The sequence below is a fragment of the Arvicola amphibius genome, chromosome 12 (assembly GCF_903992535.2).
Source record: "Arvicola amphibius chromosome 12, mArvAmp1.2, whole genome shotgun sequence".
Classification (NCBI taxonomy): domain Eukaryota; kingdom Metazoa; phylum Chordata; class Mammalia; order Rodentia; family Cricetidae; genus Arvicola; species Arvicola amphibius.
The window spans coordinates 149,760,558-149,786,891 of NC_052058.2; positions in this window are offsets into that span (position 1 = coordinate 149,760,558).

A 26,334-nucleotide genomic window follows, 5' to 3' on the forward strand; every position below is an offset into this window, starting at 1 on the left:
CACTTCCCACCCCTGCCTTTCCTTAAGGCAGGCCCCAGCCCTAGGGACTGCTCACTGGCCATTTCAATAAACTCCAACTGGCCTTTTATCAGATGGTCCAGTCAATTAGAACTTCATCAGGAATCAATTTGTGAGACCCAGCTGAGATGTAACTATAGATCAGGGCAATGGCAACTGATTACCCCTCTAATGGAATATTCCATTGATTAATTGAGTATTTAAATCTTTCAGAACTGCGTGGCTATGCTGGCTGTCATTGCCGCTGCACAAAGCGGGTAGGAGAGTATTCCAGGCTAATGTGAAGGTCCTGGTTCTTTCTACAACCAGCAGCTTTTATCAAAATAGCAGGTCTGCCAAGAGTTCTCAAAAGCAGGGGCCTTGTAAGGACCTCGGTGCTGCAGAACCTCCTGCCACTGCCAGGGGCTGAGCAAATCGGGGGAACGCCCCACAAGGCTGCCTGCTGAGCATCTCAAAGAAACAGCCACCCCAGTGCTTCCCTCCTGTGGCCATTGCCCTGAGTCCCCTTGAAGCAGAGCTCCCTTCAGCCTGCCCACCAGTCGGATTCTTCAGGCCTAGGGTAAGGCCTGAGGATTTACATTCCTAGCAGGCTCCTGGGTGAATCTGTGCTGGGTTATAAAATTTTAAAACATACCTTATCAATACACCAAGGCAGTATTAACAGTAATTGCAATCTATGCCTACGTGTTTGATCCCTGGAGAAGGGGACCGAGACTAAAACCCTTGATTAAGAGTGAGCTTTGTTTCCAGGGTCCATTCTGTCTCCCGCTTTCCTAATGTGTAACTGTGGAGGACTAAACCAGCTTCCTCGGACCGACCCTTAGTCTTAAGAGGATTCTCTCTCCCACCTCCTAGATAGGATTGTGGTAAGAATGATCGTAAAATGCTTAACTCAAGTTGGCACGTAGTAAACCTGGAAGCTATTACTATCATTACCCAGTACCTAGAAAGGTCTCGGAAGGCAGGGTCCCTTTGGGGGAAAAGACCAACATGATTGTGGTTTGCTGAGAAGCAGATGTGTCTGCTTAAGGGTTAAGCAGGGTGGTGAGGAAGCTCCCGGCTCCCTGCATCTTTTTTATTTTTTAAATTACATTTTATTTGTGTGTGGAGGGGAGAGGGTCAGACAATAATTTGCAGGAGCAGTTCTCTCATGCTACAGTGTGGGTCCCAGGAATTGAACTTGGGTCGTCAGGCTTGGCGGCAAGCCTCTACCCCTGAGTTATCTCACCAGCTTACCCATATTTTCTGTGCTGAGTCTTCCCCGGAGGCTGACTAAGGAAGTTCTAACGTGCTGACTGCTTGAAGCCGGAACCTAATCTCCCCCAGTGGTTAGTAGGAGACACGGAGAAAGAAGCAAGGAAAGGGAGTGGGAGTCTGTGAAGGGGCTGTGATAGGCTGCCTATTTCTCCCGGTGACCTCATTTAATATTTCATGAAAGTTAGATGGCCTGAGATATTCATCTTCATCTCTCAGATTTGGAAACTGAACCCCAGGATGGGAAAGCGATTAGTTCTAGACCATCAGCTGAGAGTTACAAGCAGAGTCCGAGTTGGCCTAAATGCACGGCCCATGCACCCTCCATCACGCTGATGCCAGAGGAGTTTGTGGCTAATCCCACGCCATCGTAGAACACACTGTGCAGAGGTGCACACATTGTCCAGGGAGGTGGGGATCATCTGTGTGCAAAGTACACTGGAGGAAGCTATCACAGTGACGCGGCATTCAGCCTGTCCCCTGAGGGCTCTTTAAGGAGAGGGTCCATGGTATGGAGCCCACTTTTTCCCTGACAAACAGATTGCTTCAGTGGCCCTTACATTTTCATGTGAATGACCTACAGAACAGTGGGTCTTGAATTATTTTAGCCTGTAAAGATTCCACACGCCCCCTGTGGTCTGGCTCTTGAAAAAGAAAATCACCCCAGAATTAATCACACGGTTGGCACAGCTTTAGATGGACACCATCCTCCAGGTCCAATTTTCCTAACCACGAGAGGTTAATTACTCTTCCATATCCCAAACTGGGCCCAACAGCATCTTATAAAAACTGGTCCTAAGAAAGGTAAACTCATCAAAGTGTGGAGATCTCTCCCAGCTCTACCTGAAAACCATCAAGCTTTTAAAGCTTTGTCCTAATGACGTCAGTCCAGATTTTGGAAGGTTAAAAAAAAAAAAAAAGAGCTAAAGTTAGCTGTATCTACCTTCAGCCCCTACTTTCGTGAGCACACTTGCACAGATTTGAGTGCCTCTGTGAAATCAATCCATGGATTATTATGTGTCCTATAGGCTGTACTGAATCGGGTATTGATTCTAAGTAGACACTTGGGATAAGCAGTGACCTTGGGAAGTCATCTACCCCTACTGGCCTCAACGTCTTCAGTTCTCAGGCTGTGATTCCAAGAGATGTTCTCTCCACTCCACACAGGTACAGTGCGGGAACCTGTCCTGGCCAAGCATATTTCCACGATTTGAGCCCAGGTAGAGGAAGCACAGGGCAGGCAACTTTTCTTAGCCTGTTGTGGAAGGAAGTCATGGACAGCATAAAATATTCAGAAAGCAGAGATCAAAATTTAGCCAATGGTGTCAGGCCACACCTCAGCTACGCCTCTGCAGACTTCCGCTGGGTCCGCTGTGGGTTCTGAACCCTGCCAATTGCAGCTTCATCCTGGCTGGAACCTGAGCCAAAGACAGTCAGCCACCCAGCTGATTCAGACCAAGGGAATTTTATAGGAGTTCTAAAGCTCTAAGGTTACCTTCTAGATGAACATGGGGTATTCTCTGGTCACTTTTTAAGAAAATGCTCCTGTAACACTCCCACTACCACCACCACCACCACCACCACCACCACCACCACCACCACCCACGATGCCCAGCACACCGGAATAACTTTAGGTCCTAATACCCGGGTGTTTGAACCCATTCCACTTCTCTCTTCAAGAACTGAGCTAATCCTCCAGGCCTTTTCTTTGCAGGCCCCAGTTCACTGCTAGAGCGTGACACAAGAGTCCAAAGGAATGCTCAGTAGCTTGCCTTTCCCATCAGCACTTGGGCCTGCGCTTTTGATGGTAGATAGAAGGCTAAGCAAGGCAGCGAAGATGTTTCTCATCTGCATGGAGTAGAGCAGCTGAGGAAAGTTGACCAAGAACAGCGTTAACAGGTGTGATTTGAATGTTTTCCTCAGAACTTAAGGTGAAATGTAATCATCACAGCAGGCATTAAAAGGGTGGGAGCTTAATCCAACCATGATACTGGAAGGTGGGCCCTTTGGCCAGTGATTAAGGTAGAGCCCTAATCCAATGGGATCGTGGCTTTATATAAAGAGAGGAGAGCTGAACTGAACAAGGGCACCTGCCCCAGCACATGACACCCAGCACCACCTTGCAATTCTTAAAAGTCCCCAGCATCCAGAAGGCTCTCTAAGATGTAGACGCTCTACTTTGGAACCTCCATAACCGTAGCAAATAACTCCTTCTCTTCATAATTAGCTAGTTTGTAACACTCAGTCAAGGCAACAGCAAGATAGTCCAAGAGGATGACCGTATTAGGTTCCCGTGTCCCCACACAGTGGTCCAACAGTGTTACCAAGCAACCAGGCTCCTCCTCCCTCCTACTCCTCCCTCACCATCCTTTCCTTAGAGCCTATCTCTTCATGGTCCCAAGATGACTGAGGTATCATATCCTCACGAAACTGTATTCATTCTAAGCCTAAGGCATTCTCTCCTTAAGTGTGACTTTTTTAATTGAAGAAGCAAACCTTGCTCACCCCCCCACACACACACACACATATTCCCTTATCAGCAAAAGCTAGATCCTATTGTCTGCAAAAGACCCTGAGAAGATGATTAAGTATCATCTTTAATACTTAGAGTAAAAGGCCAACAAGGAAATATTTGAGAAACAAAAATGGCTGTTCTATGGGCAGCCATCAATGTCTATCATACCTGGTACCATGGATATTTACCCAAGTAAAATTGGGCACAAGGGCCATTTTTAGACACATGAAACGCTCCTCGAATGAGTTTAAAGTTTTAGGATTATATAAAGATAAAAGCAAATTCTCATATGGAGGATGGAAGGCTAGCCCAGGCACAAAATTTAGCCCCGCAGCAGGCAGGCGTGGCAGAGGCACAGAGTGACGCAGACCATGACTGGAGCCTGAACAGTAATGAGTGTCACGGCCCGGGTCAGAGGACATCATCCACAAGCATAGCTCCCAGGTCAGAGGACACCATCCTCGTAAGACCCAATGATAGCACCGGTAGAGGCTGCACTCCAGTGCTCACGGGCAAAGCTTGTAAGAAGATAGGAATGAAAATTGCCCTGAGTCATGAGTAATCTCTTGACAACAAGAGGCAGCCACTATTTTCACAGCTTTCCCCCTTTGCTCCTCTCTTCTGTTTTTGGTTTTCTGAAGACAAGGCTCACAAATAAGATGACCATAAAAAGTGGCAGGAGACACAGGTCAGTAAGAAAAAACTGAGGTTCCTGACCATCACCAAGGACCAGGTAAACAAGTTACTCTCTCTACTCCTGTGGAAGTCCGCAGGAGCCAAAAGAGAAACCGCTGCACCAAGAATTTAGTCAGCGAGGGTCTCTTAGGCCGCTCTGTCTCTCACACCAGGGGATGTGGTGAAGAGTGGTATCCCTGGGGGAAAGGAACCAGCCAGTAGCGCGTGGTGAGCCCAGACCCCTGACCTTCATGCTTTTCCCCTGTAGATGGCTCAAGTTCCCGCTCTGGAAATGAGTTTTGAAAAGCCGTGTGAGGTGGGGGCTGAGCACTAGTGTTTGGGGGTATGTGTTGTAGTGTGTGTGCCCGTTGTGACTTAGTAGAACCCATCATAGAATCCTCAAAGCCAAGCCTGGACATCTCATGAATCCAAGTGCTGTCACAGAGGGCCACAGAGTGTCACCCACGGCACCTGAAGAAGCACTTGGGAATCTGAACTGAGATGTCACACCTGATTTGATTGAGTCCTCTCGGGGTACCAGCCCTGCAACCTTAGAACCCCACATTTCCACCAGATGCACTGGGTGGAGCCTATGTGGAACTTTCACAATCACAAGCACCCACACAACCATGAACTACGTCACCTTGATGTGTAGAGTCCCCGTGGGTCCTCCGACCTCTGAGCAATAGGTGCTGTGCCTTCTTTTCTACATATGAGACACCAGGTAACCGACTGAACTTGGATTTAACATCTGACTTCTCTGACTTAAGACTCTTGTGTGGGAAGAGGTTCCCCATTTTCCTTGGCCTTGGGATGGAGGCTCTCAGGGCACACAAGGGTAATGGAAGACAGCTGCTTTGCCCACATGTATCTGGTACATTTTTGCAGCATGAGAAGCGCTCCTCTTCCATAGCAACCACTTGGGGTTTTCAATTGCTAACCCTACCCTCCAGGACAATAGCAGTTTAGGCAAGGCAGGGCTGTTCCCACACCCTACCCCAAACTCTTTGTATTAATAAAACTTCTTTCTCCCTGGCATCTCATTTTTGTTTTGTTTCATTTTGCTTTGTTTTTTCACAAAGAGCACAATAAGAATAGCAAATTATAAAATGAAGGTCCCTGGCTTGTATACAGAAGCGTTATCTAGAAAGGTTAAAGATGGCGAGGAAGCATTAGTCCTCAGTACACTCGTTTTGTAACCTTGTATCTAGAGCACTCTAAGACCATGGTAGCCCCCCAACAGCATCATGTATGGGCAGCTATTTCAGGGGAGGGGTGATGTATGTGGCAGTTCCTGAGTGCCCATGATTCGTGCTGTACACAAACCACAAAGGACAGTCCCATACGTCCACAGAGCTAGAAGATGCCTTTGTGTCTATGATGCACAGCGGCAATTCTTTGCTCTCTGAGGAACATGATGATAAAAATCCTAAAAATGAAGGAAACCTCTAGAATTTGTGAGTCAACATAAACAGAAAGCTACAAAGAAGTCCAGGGAAAATTCAGTTAAAAAGTGCCTGTGGCTCCCTTTGGGACAAAGAACAACTTTATTTTCTGGATCAAAATGCCCTGCTGGGAATTAAGCTCACACGTTTCCATTTCTAGTGAGGAAAGTAGTGGAACAACTTCCTGAGAGAACCTAGAAAATGAATCCTGGGATAGAAGATGTGTCAATCAGCTTCCTGTTACTGTTACCCAGTCCTTGAGACAGTCAACTTTAAAAGGCCAGGAAGTTTATTTGGGCTCATAGTATGGTAGGAATTGGCCCCCATTGCTTTCAACCTTGTGGTGAGGCCGTGCATCAAGGTTGGGAGCCGACGGCGGAACACCACCTCACCTCGTGGCTGAGACATGAATGGAAGAAAAAGATACCAGTCTCTCGCAATCTCCTCGGAGTACACAGTTCCAATGACCCCAAACCTCCCGCCAAGCCCTGCCTCTTAGAGGCGCCACCACTTTTTGATAGTGCCACACTGAGGACCAAGCCTTTAGCACACAGGCCTTTGAGGAACATTCCAGATACAACCGTAATAACAAATAAGCCCATAGTCAATAATGCAGAGCCTCATAATACAAAAAAAAAATTTCCTTGGAGAATCTGGCCACAGATGGGCCTATTCTGTCTTGAGAGACCGAAGCCCTGCTTCTTAAGGGTGGGCCAGGACCTCATTTATATTACTGAATTTAGGGGTTGTGAAGAATTTGGCAACAGTACAAGGTTTCTGAGCATCAACAACCGAAAATAATAATTCAAAATCGAACACATAATGAATCTGAGATGTTTCTAGTAGCCATTACCTGTTTTGCATCTTGGGACTTCACTGCAGTCTTGGTTTTGAACACACACATGCATTCTTTGTACAATACAAGCCGCTGAGGCACTCAGCACCAATCAAAACTGCCTGAAGCACCCAGGCTCAGCTTTGAGATATTGTATACTATGAATCACAGTGTTTTTACTGTACAGAGAAATTTTCTGATCTTAGAGAAGCATAATGATTTAATTGTGGAAAGCAATGTCTTTTATATATTTTCCTACCGCCATCTCTTAGTATGTAAGTATCAAATTAGTATATCTTTGGGTTGTATTGTATTAGAATGTTTAATTATAAGAACCGCTGCTGACTGGAGTTTCATTTTTTTAAAAAAAAAAAATCATCCAATGGATTTTGGCTTGGAAATAGGATAGAACTTTCAACCATCTCCAAAATGGATCTAAATATACCATTTTGTACATGTATTTACATAGTGTTCTCAGCATAGGGTGACTATAAAATCAAACTATTGATCATTTCCAAAACAGCTGAAAGAACACTACAGCGAGCACCATGAAAAGATTCAACCACGACTTAATTCTTTACGCACAAATTAACAAATATATCATCTCGTTCATGTGCCAACTTGTTCCTGATTTCTTAAAATGGTAAAAATACATGTTTATCAAAGAGTTCCTTAAATAAATTTATTTGTGATTTACGATCAGTAAATGTCCTATTTGTGTGCCCGTTTTACATGCCTACACATCTGAGGTCACACAAGAACTTTGCAGGCATAAAGAGGTCTCGTGTTAAGAGTCTGAGAAATCCTGGTCTAAAGGAACGAGGATACAGTTGGGTTCTAAAGTCCTAGGAGCCGTACTTTCCTGACCCAACCCCAGCCCAAAGCAGCAGGACAGCTGAAAAGACATGCCGAGAGGTGCCTTCCCAGGATGCTGTGAGAGAAGGGCATGGACTGAGAGGGAGGTGGATGTCGGATTGCATTGCAAGCAGTGATTGTCACCGCCCCCCCCCCCCCCGAAGAACCTGTCTCCTCTTCTCTGGGCTGCCATTGCCTTGCCCATACTCAGGAAGGTGTGTGCTGCACTTTGCCTTTCTCTCTGCTCACGTTGGCTTAGCCCTGTCTTGTCTCTGTCTTACAGGATGAGTCCTTGACGGTAGAGTCTGTACCTGTCGGCGCTTACTGACCTAGAAGCAGCCGTCTCCAAGGTCAGCAGGGAGCCAATGTCATTTGCTCTGTGTGCTCCTTACTTATAACTTCTCATTGATATGTCAAGATACCTGATGAAATTGGCATAAAGAAAAACAGTTTTCTTTTAGCTCACGGTTTAAGAACACAGTCCGTGGTGCATGGTATGGAAGGCATGTCATAGGGAGTGTGAGCTGGCTGGTCACATGACAGCTGTTACCAGCAAGCAAAGACAGATGAATGCTAGTGCTTAGTTGACTCTCTCATTTTTTTGTTCAGTCCAGGACTCCAGTCCATGAGATGGTGCCACCCCCATTTAAGACGCGTCTTCCCGGAACCTTGGTTAAACAAGGAATGACCTCACAGACACACGCCTGGAGGAGACCTTGCCAAATTAACATACTTGCTATCATGGTGTGGATATTGTGCAGTAATCTTGCTTGACCTAAATTGGGATGCTTAGATGATCCAATGGATGGAAGGTTGAAATGTGGCCTGCGAGGGTTAACTGAAGGTCAGTGGGTATCTCAAGGAGCAGATAGATCAATGGCTTCATCAGAGTCTAGAATCTGGTCCTCAGACTGAGAGACTTAGATGCTAAGACACTCAGAGTCAATCTTCCACTTAGAGACAATGTGCATCAATCGAGTTCTTCAAATGGATGTGCAAACTGGACTCACTGATTTGGCTGAAGACCTTGTAAACACAATGCCTGCAGAAACTAGATGCCTGGATCTTCCTACCTAGAGCAAGCTTGCTTGATGGGGATTCTTCCGCTTGCATTTAAACAAACTCAAGAATCTCCCGCAGCTACAAAAGGAACAAACACGGCTAAGTACCCAGATGTAGTGCCCAGGTTCTGTCCTAGCTCTCTCTTCCTGCTCTTGGAAGTCAGGCTCTATACTGGACTGTTGTTTATCATTGTCTTATCAATCCTTTCTTAACTCACTCCAAGATGGATTCCTCTCTAGCAATGACACTCAGTTGTCAATATGGCCTACAGACTAGGGAACCAACTGCTGAGTTCTGAGAGATCACTAGAGTCCTTTGCTGACTGAAGGTTGTCGTTGGCTAACGGATCATTGGGAGGCCCTTGTGTGAAAACTAAGGAGGGAGGGCAATGGACAGGAAATGAGAGTTCTCCCACGGAGCTCGCTGTGGCAGCTACTTACTAACCAGGGCTTCCAAATTTCAATCTTGTAGTGCCCATGTGACTATATTCATCCTTATGGTGGGGATTCTAGCCTCTCTGCTCCAGTGTGCCCAGCTCTTGCTAAGGTCAGTGGTGACTTCTGCACTGCTAAGTCTGCAAAGGAAATTCTTGTCCTCATCTCCCTGAGCTCCCAAGCCCGTCTGACTCTCTTACCCATTCCCTTCCTGAAATGTCACCTCCCCCGCCATCGCCACCATTTATTTTTCCTTTACTTTCCTGTCTTCATGCTTTTCTGGAGTTTTTTCCTCCTACAATTTTGCCCACTGTCTCTTAAACACTTAGGACACCCTGCTCTGCCTGGCTTGTGTTTCCCATATGCCCAATCTTAAGCCATCTCCTTTTATGCAAGTGGTTTTCAGTCTTCCTGATTCTGTAACCCTTTAGTGCAGCTCCTCATGTTGTTGTGACCCCCAATCATAAAATCATTATTGGTGCTACTTCCTAACTGTGATTTTGCTACCATTATGAATTGTAATGTAAATACCTGATAATGTGACCCCCGTGAAAGGGTCATTTGTCACCAATAGGGGTCATGATCCACTGGCTGAGAACCACGGTTTTACTGTATTCATTCTTCTTTCCTACTTGTACATAGTGTCCATGTCTTCCATTTTAATTCATGTGCCAGTGAATCCAACAGCTGCCTAGAACGTTCTCCTTTTGTCTTTAGCCACTCTAATGTCCCAAAAGTATGTGAGAGGCTGTGTATCATGCCAGTGGTGTAAAGTCTGTGTGGAACCCACACATATCTTCCCGTGTACTGCGAGCCATCTCTAGGTTATTTACAACACCCTACAGAACATCAACGCTACAGGAGTATCTGCTACCTGATTGTCAGGGGGAATGACAAGTGAAAACATCAGCATGTGTTTAGCACAGATATAATTTCCCCAACATTTTCAGTCTTAGATGAGTTGAATCCACAGATCTGTGGAGGGCCTGGCTGTCTCTAGAAAACACACACCTGATACAGACCAGAATAGACCAGAATAGACCTAGAATATATATATATATTATTTCAGACTGCCAACACTCAATAGTAAGAAGCCAAACACGACTTGTGTTTGGCAAAATATTTACCCTCACACTTTACCTAAGCAGATAGACAGATGGCAATGAAAGAGGCGAAAAGATCCCCGCCACCATTAGTCATCAGGAAAACACAAAGCCAACCACAAGGAGATGCCGCCTCACCCCTGTTGAAAGGGCTAAAATTAAAATGACTGAGCTGGGCAAGTAGCTCCGTGAAAGAGTACTGCCTCAAATGCGAAAGATTCTAGGTTCAATCAGACAACCCCAGTGCCAGTAGAGTCTGGGGTCCGCTGATACGCCTCTCTGTTACCAGTGGAAACAGATTGGTGCGGACACTTTGGAAAGTAGTTTAGAAGTCTCTCATAAGATTCTAAACCTCTCTGTCTGTGTGTCTGTTCCCCTCTTTTTGTATGTGTGTTTCTATGTCTGTCTCTCTGTCTCTCTCTCCCTCTGTGTGTGTGTGTGTGTGTGCATGCGCGTGTCTTCAGGGGGGATGTGCAGGGGTGTGTGCACGTGTCTTCGGGTGGGGATGTGCAGGTGTGTCTGCAGGTATATGGGTGTGGAGGCTAAAGGCCAACCTTGGGTGTCATTCCTCAGGAGACATCCTATGATAAAGTTTAACACATAAGCCAAGTAAAAGACAAATGGCAGAAATAATAAAGGAGATCGATTCATTGCAATAAAAAGCACATGAACGTACTCTCCCTTATACACTGTGCTGTGTTCATGCTGCCTGTGACGGTGTCTCTGTGATAAGATAGAATAAGGGGAGTGACACGGAGACCAGGCTATAACATTAGGTGACTGTGCTAATCGTCACTTGTGCGTGAGCTAAGATACCACAATAGCCCAACCAAGAGAGTGACCAAGGCACCCACGGGCCGGTAGCATATACAGTGTGAACACACTGGTCAGCTGGATGATTCGTGTTCTGAATGTGATGTTTAACATGACAGAACAAGATTTTGCTATGCTACTTAAAATAGTGTACAAGTTAAAACTGATTAATTTATTTCTGGAATTTTCCATTCCATAGTTTTGGATCACAGTCAACTGCAAGTAACTGAAAGACAAATGTCAAATGGTGGGAACTTCTGTAACTCTCTGAGTTGGCATCTAGGGGCAAGGCTGTCCCTACAATGCCATGGCAACACCAGGGACAAAGTTTCTCACCTGTGAAACAGTAACAGGTCCAGATTCACCTGGTTTGACTCAGTGAAGGATTAAAATAAAATCTGTACAAAGTAGTTAGCAGTGTCTGGCATATAGAAGAAAAACATTAAATATGAATCAATAATAATGATAAAAAATAAAAATTAATTTTTAGTCTGGGAAGAAGAGCGAGAATAATGAAAGATCCCCTCTCGCTTGAGGGAAGGGAGGATTAAGTGTGGATTGGAGCCTCCAGATCTGTTACCAGGGCAGGAAGGAGACTAGAGGCTCTCGAGTCTCAAGTACTATGTTTATAATTTATTCCCCATGATCTTGCCGAGGAAATTAATTCACACCATCTCTGGTTTCTCTCATTAATATCTCTCCTTTCCCTTAATCAGACACTCAGAGCAGGTTTGTATGCCTTCCCAGTCTTTCCAGAGAACAGTCTTCAGGGCTCATTTCTACTCCCTGGTGTACATTGGTTTTTAATCTCATTCACTACTTCTTTTATCTCTATTAATACTCTCCTACTTTTCTTTAGGTTGGTTTATTCAGTTGTTCCTGTTCCAATTCCTTCAGATGAGCCTTTTGAGAAGTAGGGAGCTCTGACTTAAGGCACATCCGTCAGCAAAATGTCCTCAAAAGCAGGTGTCATGGTTCTCATCGTATCTCATGGATTGGGGGACTTTCATACCGCGTGAAGGAAGAATTAAGCACAAGCAAACTTGAACTCCGGCCCTTAAAACCTAACCACAGACTGAAAACTAAGAGGTCCCATAGGGGACATGCTGATACAGGGCTACCTTTCCTAAGGCTGTAGCTTCTCCCATTAGCTCCCCTGGAGGGTTCAGGCTTGCACCCTCTCTCTCGGACTAGTACATAACTCTTTCCCCAGCTCCTCTACCATAAGTGACTCCTGCATTCTCTCTGGTTTACAAATACAGTCTCACAGTTCCTCTGCCTGAAACCCTTAGGTAACTTTCTCAGAACAGAATCTCTTTTACCATGACAGACCCAATCCTGAGTCTGAACTCCTGTCCACTCCTAACCTCAACCATCCTCACTTCCCACTCAACCCTCCCTCATCCTTTGTACCCCAGCAGAACCAAACAATGAATGGCTCTCTGCATGCCCAATTCATCCTATAACTTCACCCCTTTTTTGCTACATAAGTCGCTCCTGCCCACTGTGCACAACAGAATCTTGCCTCCTGACCTTTGCCCAGAAAGGCTCTTGTCCTGGCACCCTCCCAACCCTGGGCAGAGGCCCCTTGGTTCCCACCATTAGCCACCATTTTTCCATTCTCCTCACCGCAGTGGCTTAAACTAAGCTATCTTCTCACGAATCTATTTATGTATACCTTTACCATGGACCCTATACAAGGTTTTAACGCAGATTCCCAGCTCCTTGTTCGCATGTGGAGCTTAAAACAGTTGACGAGCATCTGAGCCGTTGGCTTTAAGGGTTCATGCTCATACTTTGAGGAAAATCTGAAGATGTGCATGGGCCCAGAGCTGAGGCAGGTCCCCTTCTTGACCTCATATATTGTCTCCACAGCACCAACAGCAAGTTCCACCCTTGGGTACCCAGAAAACACTGGGCCCACATCAAAAGCACATTCTGTCCTTCCGCCTTTCTACAGACACATTGACTAAGGAGTCAACCTTATCAGGCACTCTTTTCCTCTCAAGCGCTTTTCATGGGCTGCGTCATTTACTTCTCCGGCATTATTTCCATCTTCCCTAACACAGGTCTGGAGTAGTGCTTTTTCCAAACTATAGAGTGCACACATCACTCAGGGATCTTGTTCAATGGCAAACTCAGACTCAGTCGGTCTAGATTAGAGCCATAGGGTCTTTGTGCCTAAGATGCTCCTGGTGATATTGATGGTCACTCATTGAATGGCAAGGACCTCAAGACCTGGAAGTGGGTTTCTTTCCTTCTTTTCATACAACCCCTGGGATGGAACTAACAAGACTCTGCAGACCTGGAAATGTTCTAGAGTCACAGGGTGGTTGCAGCTAAGCAACCAAGGGTATACATTTTTAATTCCCTTTCATTTTCTTTCACTAGAATTTAAATACCACATGTGGCTAGTTACTTCTGATGGAGACTGGTTGCTAGGATAGAGGGCTGTTATAGCATCAGTTGGATAAGGAGCCTAGTTAGGAAGCCTGAGAAAGCCCCCTTTCCCTTTCTCTTCTACTACAGTAAGTCAGCTCTTATTCGAACTGGAGTGGATGGAGACCTGTCCACTCCAGCCTTTCATCTAACAGGTTCCATGATGCAGAGACAATCCCCAGGGAGAAAGGCAGCATGCCAGGTTAGGTGGCATCCAGGGGCAGAAGGTTCCTCTTCACTGCCCCAGGACAGACAAAAGGCAGAGCAAATGATCCTACGCTGGCCATTCTCTGGACATACTTCAAGAAGACTCAAGCAGCTGCTGGCCCTTTAAATGGAGCCCGCTCCCACTGGGCACTCTTAAAGCTCACTTCATTCATGAATTAAGTCCCTGACATCCCATATCTGTATGATCAATATGTTTGTTTATTAGCAGCATCTGCCGTGTTTTAGTGGAGGCGATGGGTCCCAGTGAAAGGCCTGTTCTGTAACCACAGAGAAGGGCCTGCGACCTGAAAAGGAAGGCCTCCCTGCTGGCAGATGGGAGCTGGGGGTTGGATAGAGTTTCAGGGTAATGGCCCTTTAATTGAAATCACCTACTCGCTCGGTAGGGAGCTGTGCTGGGTCCCTACTTGAAAGGCTCCATTAACTGGTGGGTGTATGCCCAGCTGTTGGCCTCGGACAACTGGAGCTGCAAAAGTGGTCTGTGCTGAAGAGAGCAGGATGGGAGGCTGGGCACACTCCAGATGAGGAGGTCCAGGCAACTTGGCCTCCAGCATCTATCTCAAGCCCAGCCCCCTTGACCCAAGCCTGAATGTCTTTTGCCTCCATGACTCAGGGACCTTACTCCCCGACTGGTTTGTTTCTTTCTGGAAGAAAGATCATCATTTTTCAGTTTCTTCTTCCTTATTAAGGATTCATGGTCCATACCTTTCACCCATCTGTTAGACCAGAGGTCAAGAACTGGTCCAGAAACCACTGCTTCATCCATGCATGTGTGCATCCCAAGCAGCTTGTGCATGCCAGCAGCACTCTGAGTCCTGAGCACAAAGACCAGAGAATAACATCTGGACCTGAGCCATTTAGAGCCACAGGCCTCTTCTGCTTGTCCCAGGTTCCCTTATTACAGTCTGGACCCATGACATGCACTGTGCACCATGGTCCAACAGACTATATTGTGGTTTCCAATTTGGGGTGATTCACCCCTCAGAGATATTGGAAATGTCTGGGGTTCTTAGCCATCACACCTAAGGGGTAAGGGGGCAAGTTCACATGCCATCCAGTGGAGAGCGGCCAGGAACACTCACAAACAGGGCAGCCCCACACAGAATTATCTGCTCTAGTACATCCATGAGGCAAGCTGAGAAACTCCGGGCTACAGTCATGTCTTCACATTTGAAAGGACCGAGATGCAGGCATAGACCTTCCCTTTTTCTTGCCTTCCTCCTCAACTATACTCCGTAATCAGCACACCGTTCCTGAATTCCACCATACAAACAACACCTACAGATATCTGGTCTACCTGCCTGCTCTGCCATTCATATTGTTATCTTGGCCTTTGGGATTTGGCGTTATACAGCACTCTCTGTGGAAGGACCTTGATGATTCATTCCCATGATATTGCACAAGTCTTCATATCTGGGGCCCGCTCTTCTGAAGGATGTTCCAATGCACTCGACTGAGCTCTACAAACATACCCACCACAGAGCCTATCTTTGTTCTGCAGTCATATGGCTAATACTGCCATTATCCCATTCTCACTGGAATTCCGACCCTCCCCCACACACACACCGTCTTTCTTGACCATAAACACAGGTGGTCCAGGTAAACAGGAGAAGGTGTGGTGAATCACTGTCATCAACGTATCACTGCACATTTTATAGCACCTGGATTAGGGTGTGCTTACACCCAGATGATCTGAGTTGCCTCCAGTATCTTTCTTGTTACAATGTCAGAGTGGGTTTGGGGTAGCTAGGATGGAAGCCAAGGCCTCACAGATACTCGGCTCTACCATCTGAGCTCTAGCACTGAACTACACCATTAGTTGTGATGTCAAAGATGGTAAGAAATCCCATTCCATTCGGTCTTTCTGAGCAGGGTACAGAGTAGAGATTCCCTGGCTACCAACAGCCTGCCTACTGGTTCTTCAGTAAACTTCTAGAAGGTTATAAAAATGTACACTATTGCCCTTGAACTTTCTAAATCATCTAGTAAACTAACTCCAACAAACTGATTGTTTCCTGGAGCAATGTGTGTTGAGAAGAATGCTAGGTTATTGAGATACTGGGAAGCGAGGTAGGGTTCAGGTCTTGGCATTCTTAATTACTTCCTTCCATACTTTGATATCACATTCAATCTTGTTCTAACTAAGCAGCTGACCCAGCGCCAACTACTATAAATAACCAGCAGCCTCACCTATTAGAGGCCAAGGTTCAGAAAGAACGACAGTCAAGATCAATTAGCAATGGTCTCAGATACACACAGGTGAGAGGAGTAGAGGCTGCTGTGCCAGATGTTTGCCATTATTGTCTAAATGGAAAATGAATTATACATTCTCTGTGCTATTTGATTAGTGGGACAGTGGCTACAGCCGACAGTGAGTGTCTGGTCTCTATGAGAGACCCAGGTGAGTACAGAGATGGATTGCATCCTAAGTAAAGTTGACAATGCATTCTTGTTGCCTTTCACCTGTGGCTGTATATACACTATAGGCTTAGTGATGAAATTAGAAAGTAAAATTGTCCTCGGGTGTACAAATTTCAATGACCCAGTACTGGAAACATGCCAAATCCATGACTTTGTTTTCCGGAATGTCAATAGGCTCAATACCTTAGAATATTCCAATAAACAGGGATTTGAAATGTCTTTTCAAACTGAATCCACCACTCATTTAATGAATATGAACACACCCTCTGATGTTTCTGCCAAGTTGCCCTCGAATTGTTTAAACAAATCTGTGGGTGAAGACTCATAGCTTTCTACCCAATGCACTCATTTCCACTAGGCTCACCCAGAAGCCCTGGCTGGTTAAACATCTCCTTTAAAGAGGATAACATATGTAGATACAGATGCTGCATCCTTTATCCCACTTCTCCTCTTTCATATATTTTACTTATTCCTCTAACCATCTCTAGAAAGGATCCCTCCAACCAGCGGTCAGTAACCCACAGCCCTGGGGACAAATCTGGCCCTCCAACCTGTTTTATAAATAATTTTTTTATCAAAACACAAACACACCTATTTGTTCTTGGATGCACTCATGCTACAATAGGTAAGTAGTTACAGCAGAGACCTGCAAAGTCCAAAATGTTTACGTATCTGACTATGCACCAAGAAGTTTGCCAACCCATGCTGTGCCAAACGTCTTCAGAGCTATGCCTAACTGACCAGCTCTCACCAATGATCACCATGAGGAATAGCACGGTGCCATCACCTTAGTTCTCATTGCTTTTTTTCTGGTGTGTGTGTGGTCTGGGGAGATTAATTTCGATTCATAGTTTGATGGAATATAGTCCATCACGACGGGAGTGTGGGGTGGTTGGTCAAATTGCTTCTGTAGTCCAGAAGCAGAGACAGATGAATGCAGGGGCTCTCTTACACTCCTTTATTAAGAGTAGCTCCAACATGACACTACTGAAAGACCTGGACCAGAATCTCCTCCTCGCCTTTTCTTAATATTGATCCCACCATCTACAGAGATGGATTCCACTCCTCTCCTCAACATCAGCAGGCTCTGCTGACCTACTGGCTATTTCTTGTTGACAACAAAATCATATACCTCGACTTCTAGCTAACATTCCCTGCTCGCTTTCTCTAAGTCGGGCTGCTGATAAGTACTGTGTGCCATTGCTTCGATTGTCTCCATCCTGCTGCCCTCTAAGGGAGACACTATCATTATCCCCATTTTCTAAATGAAGCAAGTGGAAGCTTAGATGAGCCGTAAATACCCAGGGTCATGTGGTTCATCAACAACAAAGCTAGATTTCAGTGGGAGTCTGTTCCCACTGATTCCACCCCTGTTCTTGTAAGGAGAGCTGTTCCCTTCCGGGGTACCAGGATTCACTTGCTGGGCTTCCCAGGAAATGAGGCAACTTGACAGCTCAGCTTAACTTCTTTTCTTCCACTCAACAAAGGGCTTCTGTGGCATCTCCGTGTGCCCAGGCCTTGTTCACAGTGCCAAACAAAGTAGATGGAAAAAGAAAAAAAAAATCTCTGACTGCATGCTGCATGCCTCTAGTAGTGTTAGAGAGCCATAGGCAAGAAAAAAGAAAAAAATAAAGCAGGGAAGGGATTGCTTGTGGGGGTAGAAAAGAACTGTAATGTTAAGTGCAGTGGCCAGAGTGACCTTGACTGGGAGGTCATTTGTAGGAAATAAACACTGGAGGAAGAGTCTACCAAACAGAGGTAGAGAAAGGACCAGGACCCTGAGACAGGGATGCATCTGGCTCAAGTGAAGCAATAACAGGTAGAGCAGTTGGCTGGAAACAGGCTAGAGGATGAGTAGCAGGCAGTGAAGTCCCATTGGGCCTCAGGGTTCGCCCTCGGGCCTGGGAACGGTTCACCCCTTGAACCCTTGGGCTTCACCCCTTGAGAAGGGATGCTGCTGAAGGGGTCTGAGCATAAGAAGAACACCACCTGATTATGCTTCACGTGGCTCCCTCCCACTGCTGGGTTAAAATTGGACTTTCAGGAACAAACGCGGAAGCAAATGAATCTATGAAATGCAGCGTTCACCGTGTATCGTGCTGATCAAGAACACGCATATATTCTGTGGGTGTCCTAGAGCATTAGAATGGCTCTGAATTGTTTCTGCCACCTAATGATGTTGCAGCTGATTAATGTCACAGCCCAAAGTGAAACATGTATGTGGTGACGCTGGTAGAAACACACCCACTACACTGTCATTCATGGATATACAGTGATGCACAGTCCATAAAGCACAACAGCAATGAGCATACATCATGGTTACTGGCTTTGTTTTTACTACCTCACACTCTTCATATCATTCATTTAGTGTGGTCCTTTTGTATACACGTGGATGCGTACGTATACAGAGTAAACTCTGTGGAAGAGTCCTGGCCTGCACCACAAACTCATCCATCTCTCGACTGCATCAACATGCCGCCCTGAGTGATTGATACCCACCGTCTAGGATTGTCTAAGTGAAGACCCATGACAAAATCTCCCAGTGATGCATCTCTCAGATTGTGTCCTTGTCACTCAGCCATGCCCGGCTGTGCCAGGGCAGAAAGATGATGGCCGCGCCGTGCTCATTAAGGTCCCAGCAGTGCAGGAAAGGAGACTCCTGCTGGATTCTGGACAGATCTTGAATGTGGTACCAACCCGATGTCTTGTGGCTGGGGGGCGGGCAGCGTACAAGATGAAGACCAGCGTACAAGATGAAGCATGTTAAGAAGACTTCTAAACGGAGATGGAAGAGGTTGTGTGAGGGACAGGGTCGTAAGTTGTGTTTGGGGGTGTTAGATATGACCCCATGCTACCCCTCCCCCCATCAGGTGGCGGTGCTGAGGAGCCAGGTGAGTGCAAGTGACTGAAAGTTGACAAAGGACCTTTCTGTTCATTCAGCCTTCACAGCGGTTTGTTTAGAGGGCTCCCTTCACTTCAGCAACTAACCAAGGCATTAAAATATTTCTGGAGTAAAGAAAAAAATAACGTGCGTTTAGATCAATACTAAGTGGCATATCTCACTGTCTTAGACTATTAACAGCCTTCGCTCCTCCATCAGCAGCACAGCCAGTCTTACACACACACACACACACACACACACACACGCACACACACACACACACACACACACACAGAAAAGAGAAAAAGAGAACATGAAACTGCCACATCTTAGAATAATACAGAACAAGATGCCTCTTCCATAATCTGCTTCTGCTACCCTGTGCCCTCTAAACGTGAAGCTTCAACCACATTGAAATATTCCCTACTCCCCTGAACATCTGCCTTGTGGCTCATTCTTGCCAGACATGTTCTAGCAAAAATATCAGCAGGCACCACTGCCTGGTAAAGGTGTGTGGTCCCTTTTGGAGGACGATAGCAATGGACTACGGTCTTTAGTGATATACCCCCCCCCCATCAGATTAATTATGGCTTTTGACAATGAGGGCTCAGCTGGTATAGAAAACTACACTGTGAACTCCCTAGCACAAAGGTCCCAGTCAGACAGACCTGAGGAGACTTTTCTCTTGGACTTGGGCTGGGAGATGGAGACTTTTTAATTAGAAGTTGTTATTAATGGGAAATGTGGCAAATTAAAACGAAGCCTCCTCCCTCTCTCGCCTGCCTTCCCCACTATATTTATCTCTGATCTCAATTAGAAAGTTCAGGGACTCGCGGCTGAATGGAATTTGTGGAGATGAAAGCTGGGACACAAGGAGGGGGAGGATGGGGAGGGAGAGCAGTGGGGGAGGGAATGTGATGGCTGTAGCCAAGGCTCAGCTGGACCTCCTAGGATGCACCCAGAGCTGAGAAGTGCAGGGTGGGACTCTCACAGCGAAGGCCTCGGGATTCTTTGATGTCTCTGACATAGTTGACAAATGTCCTTACTCCTTTGGTCACTGACACATATGTGAGACCTCAGAGAAAGCCACATTCTGAAGGGTCTGTCTTTACGGAACCTCAGCGAGACCTTCAGCATGGTTTGGTTTATACATCATCCAACGGAAGCCAACCTGAGTTTTCCCAATGGTAAAGATAATACAGACTTGTTATTTTAAAACCTCACACATTACAGTTAAGGTTAAAGCAACATTCACACTATCTAAAGAGTCAGTGTTAATAGTTTTGGTGATAATCTGATTCCTATCCACCTCTGTCACTCTCTTTCACAATTTCATATATATATATATATATATATATATATATATATATATATACCTTTAACAAAATATATGGGGAGGTATCTTTCTCTATCAGGCAACATAAATCTATGCCATAATGTTTAACGGCTGCATGACATTCTATTATATGGGTGTATCATAATTTATCTAATTAGACCCATCTTAGTGGTCATTTAGGTTGTTTCCAGGGTCCCTTTGTATGAATACTCATGAGCCTTCCCATTCACAGGTCTGAACTTGGGACCTGCCTGCCAGACTACCTCCATCATTAGCAATTGAGCCCTGAGACTTACTGGGGTCCAACAGCTCCACCTATGGGCTGGAAGACCACAGAAGAATAGCATTTGCTCAGCAGTCTCTGAACTGTGGGAACAGGGGCTGCTCTGATGCTTTCACTGGCTTTCGGGACCCTATTCCTCATACTGGGTCACCTAGCCCAACCTCAGTACACGGGGAGGTGCTTAGTCTTACTGTAACTTGATATGCTATGTTTTATTGATACTCATTTCCTGCCCTTTCCTGGATGGAGATCACAGAAGAGGAGGGAAAGAAGGCAGGGGACTGAGGAGTGGGGAGCAGGGGAGTAGGAAATGGAGAAAAGGAGGAGAGGAGAGGATGGGGGTACTATGGTTGTGGTGTAAAAATAAATAAATGAATTAAAAATAAAAAGAAAGAGAGAGAGAGAGAGAGAGAGAGAAAGAAAGAAAGAAAGAAAGAAAGAAGAAAAGAAACCTTAAGCATAGATTCTCCAGCCCCCAGCGCTCTGCCAAATGCCGTGAGCTGTACAAAACCTGCAGTCTAGAGTATTTATCAAACCTTTCCAGACTGGTGGTGATTTAAACATGCCTTTAATGCACACGCCTTTAATCCCTTTAATATGCCCTTGGGAGGCAGAGGCAGAGGCAGGCAGATCTTTGTGAGTTCCAGGCCAGCCAGGGCTACACAAAGAAACTCTGTCTCAATAATAACAATAATAATAACAACAACAACAACAACAATAATAAATTAAAGTTTTCCTCATAGCTTGCAAGCTTACATGCTCAGGGCCCTTCAGATGGAAGAGTCTCCAAACTTAACACACTCCGTGCGGTTCACTCTCATTACTCTTCCAACTGCAAGATGACCATTTGAGACGACAATCATGACAGCTCAATAGCTCTATTCCATCAGAAAGAGAGGAGAGAGAGAGAGAGAGAGAGAGAGAGAGAGAGAGAGAGAGAGAACTACTAGACAGAATATATTGAGCTACTCAGCACATAGTGAGTGGTAGCTTTAAAAGAATGGCTGTTAGCAAGCCAACAACAGCACACCGAACATGAGGGAGATGTAAATAATTAATAACACATTGCTCTCTAACATGCCTTCTGTTGGTCTTCTATGGAGTAGATTTAAAGCAGGGGCCGATCTGTGCAGAGACAACTATCCCAGGAAGTCGGTCCTTGGAGAAGGAGCAGGGGGCTGAGGAGGTGGGGGAGGACTTCCTGGAGAAAGTGGCACTGAGGGTAGAATGACAGGGGTGTGTGGGACAGTGGAGGAAAAGGAACCGACCAGTCACCCAGGAGACTCTACAGCTGTCTCCACTCCAAAGTCAAAACTGGATCCCTGTCCTCACTGCAGAGGTCCGGTCTGTCTGCCCCACTCCTGGGCAAGCATAGTCATTTCTAGACGTCAACTTCTTTTCTGCCAGTAGCCAGAGGGAGGGAGCTGGAAGCTTCTGGGCAGCTTCTACAATGGAAAGTTGTTTAGCACAGAGCCCAGAGTTCACAGATGCAGGGAGACTGGCTGATTAACAAGCCCTTGGAATCCTCTACCACTCCGGCATTGCGAGAGCACACTGCTGCACCCGTCTTTTGTACATGGGTCCTGAAGATCAAAGTGAGGTCTTCATATTTGTACGGCATGCCCTTCATCAACTGAGCCCTCTTCCAACACCAGGATGTTTATGTTTATACGCTCGTGGTACGTGGTCTGCTATTCCAACCCCAGCCTGAGGTCGACTCCATCACAAGATTTACAGCTTACTGGTGAGAGCCAGATGGTGCTCAGGACAGAGCAATGGACAGAGAGGGGTCCTCCTTTCTCTCCATCTCATGGCTTGTGCCCTATAGCAAACTCTTCTGGCCTCTCTTATGACAGCTATTTCTTTCTGGCTTCTATAGTCATCCCCTTTCTACTGCATGCCCTCCTCGACCCCCACTGCAGCATGAATTATCTACAATGTGTCTCCCTAGCTAGGAATCTATGCATGGCTTCCTATCACCTACCTAAGATTAGACTCCACCAATCCAGCGTGTAAAGTCCTTCATTTCTCTAACCCTAACCCTTCCCCAGCTCTGCCTCTTCTCCAGACACAGAACCAGCCGGTGCCCCTGATAGGTACATGGCCCTTGCTTTCCTCCCTCCCTCCCTTTGCTCAAGTAACAGCCCTCTCTGTCCTCTCTCTAGGTGCTCCAGTTTGACCCATCTTCAAAGTGACATCTCTGCTATCATCCATTCAAAGGTGATCCCTCTCGTCTGGGTTTCTCTTGAATCTTCTGCATGGAAGTTAGCATTTTAAGTCTCTTATGGTTACGATTGTTGAAATCTTCCTAGAGACAGGGATGCTGTCATGCACGGTTGTCTGCACGATGACTCTTAGGGAGGAGATTCTAGGTTCTCCTACTACTCATCCACTATGTACCTGATTGAAAGCTTCAGTTTTCTCATCCATAAAATGGGCTAATAGCTTCCCAGGGTTGTGTGGGCATCAAAAAGTGTGAAAGTAGGAGAACCAGCCCCTCCCCTTGCTCCTTGCTGCATAGGGTGAATTAACTGGGGCAATGCCCGAGAGCTCACCCTGGTGGTAAGGACGGGGGACAGCAGGCAGGCTGACCAATCCTGCAACCACCCAGGCCCAGAACCAGGGCTAGGAATGGATCCACCCCAAAACCCACTCCATTTGTGATCTGATGGAGGAAGTGAAGGGACCAGTCCTGCAGATCCAAAGCTGCAGGATTTCCATGACACAGGGCAACAACAGGATTTCTAAGAGGAGTCCCAGCGAGAGCCCAGTACAGATGGAGTAGCAAAAACCAGAGGCAACAATCGCAAGTAAAGATGTACGGATAAAGGGAACACTATGTGATTCACTGTGTCAAACTATAGCTTCCACAATGATATTTTTCTTTTTTTCTCTCCCTCTCACACCCTTTCTTTTTCTTTTCTCTTAAATCTTATTTTATTGGGGGGGGGGGTTACAAGGGAAGAGGACAGATACCATTGGATGGAGAAATGAATGGGATCGAGATGCATGATATGTAAGTCACAAGGATAATAAAAAGTTTTTTAAAAAGAGAATACACACGCAAACTGCTTGAGAAATAAAGAGGTCAATACAGGATATAAAAGGAAAAAAAAAACAAATGAACAAACGAAAAACCTTTTTTCTGTTTGTAGAAAGTCAGCATTTATTTTCGGCTCCAAGTTTTTCTAGTGTTTATTGTGGAGGAAATAAAAATTAAATATAGATTTTTTTAAAAAAAAAAAAAAGTTCACCTTCAGGCTTGAAGTGGTGATGGAACCAAGAGCAGGAGAGACAGCTCAGTCAGGGAAGCTCCTGCTTGGCAGGTCTAAGGACCTGAGAATGATCATCAGAACCCATGTGCACATCTGTAATCCCAGCACCCGGAGATGGAGGTAGGCAGCTCCCTGGGGCTCACCGGCTAACCAGCCTAGCCTAAGGTGAGCACCGGGCCATGTGAGAGACCCTGCTTCAACAACGCTGGGCAGGCCAGCGAGAAGGCTCAGCGGATAAAGTTTGGCATGTGATAGGAAACTGTGTCTGTTCTTTGGAGCGCCTGGGCTTCACTCGCCGCCCGCAGCTGCCCCCTGGTAGTGTCTCGCCTAAAGTGGGCCTTCCGCTGCCTCATTCACCATCCGCATCCCCAGCCTTGCTGCTGGGGGCTGGGACCTTATAGCCTGCCTGCTGCCCTTTCGGAGACCTGCTGCCTGAGTCCACCTCTACCTTTGAAAGCCCAGTCCTGTTGGCCCCCTGCACCCAGCCGTCCTATTCCTCTGCCTCTCTCTGCAATCCAGGGCGGGGTCTTGGGATCTCCCAGAGCTTCACCAAGGTTCTTATTCTCCTGGCCAAGCAGCGCAGACTCTGCTAATTGCTCATCGCTACCTCTTCCTCTCCATAGGAATATCATTGCCAGCAATTAGCGTGAAGATCCTCCCCACTCTAGTTAAGATCCCAGGCTGCCGTTAAATGCTCCCAGATCCCATTTAAATGATTTCGAATGCAATTCATTCTGGCTCATTAAATAATTCCGTGGATGGTTTTCTTTGCCATCATCACCTTAGAAACCTCTTTCCTCCTTTTTTTTTTTTTTCTTTTAAATGTATTTTTTTTTTTAAATGAGAGGGTTAAAAGTGAAGAGGGCAGCCTGGAACCTGGTCCAGGAGCAGGAATATGTCGGCCCCGGCTTTAGTTAGCATTCCTTTTCCTCCCTCTGGCTCCCACCTGGCCCCCTACTCCCAGCTCTCTCCCTCCATCTCCTTCCATTCTTTTCTCTTGGAAATGACTTCATCTGACAGCTATGGATTTAGAACTTTTTTTGCCAATTACTTATGCCCAGTGAGAAAATAGGTTTTTAATGTCTGTCCTTGCTCTGTTCAGCCTGGCTACCTCCCAGCGAAGCAAACCAGCGGTGTCCGCTCCACGAATAGCCCCAGCCCTTTGCCAATCAGCATGCAGGTCAAGCTGGGAGACACAGTGTGGGTAAAGAAAGCAAGAAGGAACAGGAAAGCCTCCATCCCCGGGGTCAGCACCTGGCCACAGAGAGGACCCCAGCCTGTGAGCCCTAAGCTCCCTCGAAGCCCAGTTCAACATTGACTCCGCCTCCCTTAGTTTGAAGATGCCTGGACCGCCGCCCTGTGCCAGGAACCCTGTAAGCGTTTTGCATATATTAACACGCAAAACCTTAGATGTGGTCTAGTAAGAAAGATGCTGTTATCTTGTCATTTTACAATAAGGAAAATAAAGGCTCCTGAGAAGCTTAACATAGCACACAAAGTCACCCATCTGGCCCATGTTTCCGTTGGGATGTCACTGCTTCAGAATTTCTAGACAATTCTAACACTCTGCCTGGACTTGGTCCCTGTATTAGCTGGAGTTCTCTAGACTAACAGGACTCACAGAATAAAACTTTATATATATATATATATATATATATATATATAGAGAGAGAGAGAGAGAAAGAGAGACAGAGACAGAGACAGAGACAGACAGACAGACACACACACACACACACACACAAAGGGGATTTATTAAAATGACATACAGCATACAGACTGTGGTCCAGCTAGTCCTACAATGGCTACCTGTGATTGGCAGGTTCAAGAACCCAGTAGTGGTTCAGTCTACGAGGCTGGATGTCTCAGCTGGTTTTTGTTATGTCCTGAATCCCAAAGAAGTAGGCTCTACTGCTAGTGAAAAATTGGACTCGCTAACCGAGTGAGGGCAAGCAAGCGAGGAGCGAAAGCTTCCTTCTTCCTTGTCCAGTTGGTGTGGTCCACGTTAAAGGTGTGCCTTTCCAGTTCAAGATCTGGATTAAAGGTCTGTCTTCCTCCATCAAAGATCCAGGACAGAAGTGGATCTTCCTACTGTTGGGGCAGCTGGCCCAATCCCTGCGTTCAGGGGCGTGGCTGCCCCAGCGGAGTAGCATACCCCTTAAATAGGATCGGGGCGCCGGAAGGAGCCCCGTTTTTAGCTCTCCCCTGCGTACCTGCTGCTCCGCTGGACCCTAGGTTCTGTAAGTTCCCTTATTTCCCCTTTTATTAAAACTGATTTATTATAAAAGGACTATCTTGGTTATTTCCTAACCCCTCCGACCGCCGGCAGCCAATACATCCTACGTCAAATTAAGGAAGAGTCCCTCACAGGTGTGCCCTCCAATTTGGGATTTTAGTCAATTCCAGATGTAGTCAGGTGAGAAGTAAGAATAGCCACCACCATCCCAGATCCTGGAACAGGGCTCGGG